The sequence below is a fragment of the Rutidosis leptorrhynchoides genome, chromosome 8, assembly GCF_046630445.1.
Source record: "Rutidosis leptorrhynchoides isolate AG116_Rl617_1_P2 chromosome 8, CSIRO_AGI_Rlap_v1, whole genome shotgun sequence".
NCBI classification, from domain to species: domain Eukaryota; kingdom Viridiplantae; phylum Streptophyta; class Magnoliopsida; order Asterales; family Asteraceae; genus Rutidosis; species Rutidosis leptorrhynchoides.
This window is the reverse complement of record NC_092340.1, coordinates 103332157-103337128: the sequence shown is the minus strand read 5'-3', so window position 1 is coordinate 103337128 and position 4972 is coordinate 103332157.

Below are 4972 nucleotides of genomic sequence, written 5' to 3'. Positions count from 1 at the left end.
ATATTTTTATTACGAAATACGTTACAAATTACACAATTTTTATTTATTTATAGAGTGGATATACCTAAACCTTGCTGCAACACTTATAGGCAGTGTACCTAATCATACAGTAGTGTAGTTTTTAGTAAGACCGGTTCGTTCCACAGGGAGCTGGTAAAGTTTAACACTATATTTTTAAACAATTATATTTGTACAAAATATATTATATATATATATATATATATATATATATATATATATATATATATATATATATATATATATATATATATATATATATATATATATATATATAAATATATAAAAGGGGGTTTACCGTTTATTGACTGGTTTGTCGATTTTATATTTTAAGCGTAAAGATAAATAACAATAATTAAAGTGCGTAAAATAAATTATAATATTTAAATGACAATAAATAAAATTGCGAGTAAATAAAAGTACGATGAGAAATACAATAAAACAATTATGCTTATTTAAACTTCCGTAATCATGATGAAGAAACAAGTGAGTCGGAATAAAGAGTTGTAATCATGCGGTGTAATATATGTAATATAAGTGTGCTTGTACTTTCATGTTGTATGTAAAAAAATTGCTTGAATTATTTGATAATTATCTTTTACGAATCTAATTCTCGTCTGTTTTACAGTATAAAAACACAATGGACGTTAAGGATAGACAACCAAAAATTTTAGAAGACCTACCCGGGGACATGATTGATGAAATCTTGTCTAAAGTCGGTCAGAATTCGTCGGCACAATTATTTACGGCAAAATTAGTTTGTAGAACATTTGAAGAACGTTCCAGGCATGCCTTAGTTTATAAAAGGCTTTCATTTGAAAGATGGGGTATATGACATTGGGGACACCGTAAGTTACGCCGTGTTTTCTTTAAAGCGTTAAATGCGGGGAACCCAGATGCAATTTTACGCTACGGGTTAAGAACCTATTTTGACTCAACATATCCCAACGTAGGACTTCGTGAGTTAGAAAGAGCTTCTAACATGCAACATAAAGAAGCATGTTATGCTTACGGATTAGTGATGCTCGCTTCTCACCAAAGTGAGAAAAAGAACATCAGATTACAACTTTTAAATAAAACCTTCCCACAAGTGATAGATTCAGTAGTTGGGGTGAGAAACAAGGTTTTTAGATTATTACGGGGCTGTTGGACATTACGAAACCCTCGTCCCTTTGACGATGTTACAACATGCGGTCTTGTCAATGGCCACAACGGTTATGTTCCACAAGACCAAGGATGGGAAGTAGTTTTAGTAAAAGCAGAATGCATGACTTATTTCTGGACTTATGAATTACGTGTTTTTATTGCCTTTGCTGAACGACTTGCGCATTAACTAGGATTGTTGTCACAACTGTTTTTTATCAAAGTTATTGTGTGCTATATTTCATGCTATATGTATAATAGCGGTATTGTAAGTTTGTAAAATATTGTATAAAAGTTTGAACGCGAAATATTATTATAATCAGTATTTCATATAGAATTGTTGTAGTTGAATTGTGTATTAGCTACTAAGTATGAACTTAACGGGTAGGTACTACCCGAATTAAAACTATAAAACGCTAATATGAAGAAAAAACTTTTATAAATGAGTTCATACTATGCTACGAAATATTATTGACTACTCTTAATATTATATATGATTAACTTAATTCTTTTGGGCTATTTTTTAAGGAAATGGCACCGACGGCTCGTCAGAATTTGAACATGAGCGAGGAAGACTTCCGTGTTTTCCTTGCAGCAAACATAGCCGTAGTACAGGCTGCAATGCAAAACAACAACAATAACTCTGAATCTAGCAATGCAAATAACACCACAAGAAATCGTGTAGGATGCTCCTACAAAGAATTCATTGCCTGTAAACCTTTGGAATTCGATGGAACCGAGGGTCTAATCGGATTGAAACGGTGGACCGAAAAGGTTGAATCGGTGTTTTCCATAAGTAAGTGTACTGAAGAAGACAAAGTAAAGTACGCTACACATACCTTCACAGGTACTGCGTTAACATGGTGGAATACCTGCCTAGAGCAAGTGGGACAAGATGCTGCGTACGCACTACCGTGGTCAGCATTCAAACATCTGATGACTGAGCAGTATCGTCCCAGAAACGAGGTCAATAAGCTCAAAGTAGAGCTTAAAGGATTACGAACACAAGGATTCGATATTACCACATACGAATGACGATTCACGGAGTTATGCTTATTGTGCCCAAGAGCGTTCGAAGATGAAGAGGAGAAAAACGACGCATTTGTAAAAGGGTTACCAGAAAGGATCCAAGAAGATATAAGTTTACACGAGCCCGCCTCCATACAAAAGGCGAGTCGAATGGCTCATAAACTCATAAATCAGATTGATGAAAGAATTAAAGAGCAGGCGGCCGAAGAAGCCAACACTAACAAGTCAAGAGAAAGTGGGAAGAAACCAGTGACAAGGGTCACAATTTTAACAACAACACAGCAATCACAACTTCAATCGCACCAAATTTCGCAACAACAAAGGCAACAACAACCATCTCAACAACAATAACCATTACAACCACCGTCCCAACAATAATAACAATCGCAACAACAACGATTTCAATAACACCAAACAACAGAAACAACCATGCTTCAGGTGTGCAAAGTACCATCCGAATGTGTTCTGCACAATAATTTGCACCAAGTGTAAGAGAAGTGGTCATGGCGCGACAAAATGTGAGGTTTACGGACCAAAGAACAACAAAAATAAAGAAACAAATAATGTCGGAACAAATAATGCCGACGTAGTTTGTTATAAATGTGGAAAATCGGGCCACATTATTAGAAATTTCCCAAACCAAGGGAATACTAATAGACAAGGCCGCGGAAGAGTTTTCAATATTAATGCAGCAGAAGCGCAGGAAGACCCGGAGCTTGTTACAGGTACGTTTCTTATTGATAATACATCTGCTTATGTTTTATTTGATTCAGGTTCGGACAGAAGCTATATGAGTAGAGATTTTTGTACTAAATTAAGTTGTCCACTGACGCCTTTGGATAATAAATTTTTACTCGAATTAGCAAATGGTAAATTAATCACAGCAGATAATATATGTCAGAATCGAGAAATTAAACTGGTTAGCGAAACATTTAAGATTGATTTGATACCAGTAGAGTTAGGAAGTTTTGATGTGATAATTTGCATGGACTGGTTGAAAAAGGAGAGAGCAGAGATCGTATGTTACAAAAATGCAATTCGCATTGTACGGGAAAAAGGAAAACCCTTAATGGTGTACGGAGAAAAGAGCAACGCGAAGCTAAATCTTATTAGTAATTTGAAGGCGCGAAAGCTAATAAGAAAAGGTTGCTATGCTATTTTAGCACATGTCGAGAAAGTACAAACCGAAGAAAAGAACATCAATGATGTTCCCGTCGCAAAAGAATTTCCCGATGTATTTCAGAAAGAATTACCGGGACTACCTCCACACCGATCCGTTGAATTTCAAATAGATCTTGTACCAAGAGCTGCACCAATAGCTCGTGCTCCATACAGACTCGCACCCAGTGAAATGAAGGAACTCTAAAGATAATTACAAGAACTTTTAGAGCGTGGTTTCATTCGACCAAGCACATCACCATGGGGAGCTCCTGTTTTGTTTGTCAAAAAGAAGGATGGTACATTCAGGTTGTGTATCGACTACCGAGAGTTGAACAAACTTGTCATCAAGAACCGTTGATGATGTTGGAGCGGGGTACGAAATAGTTATATTTTTATTACGAAATACGTTACAAATTACACAAGTTTTATTTATTTATAGAGTGGATATACCTAAACCTTGCTACAGCACTTATAGGCAGTGTACCTAATCGTACAGTAGTGTAGTTTTTAGTAAGACCGGTTCGTTCCACAGGGAACTGGTAAAGTTTAACACTATATTTTTAAACAATTATATTTGTACAAAATATATTATATATATATATATATATATATGTATATATATATATATATATATATATATATATATATATATTAATAATATATAAAAGGGGGTTTACCGTTTATTGACTGGTTTGTCGATTTTATATTTTAAGCGTAAAGATAAATGACAATAATTAAAGTGCGTAAAATAACTTACAATATTTAAATGACAATAAATAAAATTGCGAGTAAATAAAAGTACGATGAGAAATACAATAAAACAATTATGCTTTATTAAACTTCCGTAATCATGATGTTTGGCGTTTTGATTTTAATTAATTATCTTGGGTTAATTGTCTTTTGTCCTGGATTTATTTGATACCTATCTGGTTTTTGTCCACAATAGTCCATCGGTCATAATTATAAAATGATCGTCAAATTAACCTTATTCCCGAAGTTAAATATTCCAACTAATTAGGGATTCGAACTGTAACAAGGTCTTAATACTTTATTTAATGATTCACCAGGTTATCGACTGTTTGTAATCCAAGGTCTTAATACTTTGTTAATAATTACACCAATTACCCTTGTATGTAATCCACCCTTATTTTAATTAGTCCATGATTATTAATTTACCCACTTGATCAGAATAAATAATCAATTACCCAACCTAATTGATTAATTAAATGATTGTTAAAGATGTCGTATAAACGTCACTAAATAGAACATGCATAATCATTTAATAATTATTAGATTAACTAATTTGAAGATAGGTTCGACAGGCTCCAAAGAATTTTCATTCAATTAGACAATATCCCCCATCTATTAATGGTTCATGGTCCAATGTCCACAAGTGTCGGTCTTTTGTCCATACCCTAATTATGGTACAAAATTTAATAACCCAATCTTAATTTTTAGTCTAACATCATGATTACTTCGGCTCAAATAAGCATAATAATAACTTAGTTACGAGACATTAATTTAAATAATTTAAACATAGCTTACAGTGGTTATTTATCGCGTAGCGTTACACGGACAGAGTTCCGACTTAAAACCTGTAAAACATTCTTACAATAACCTT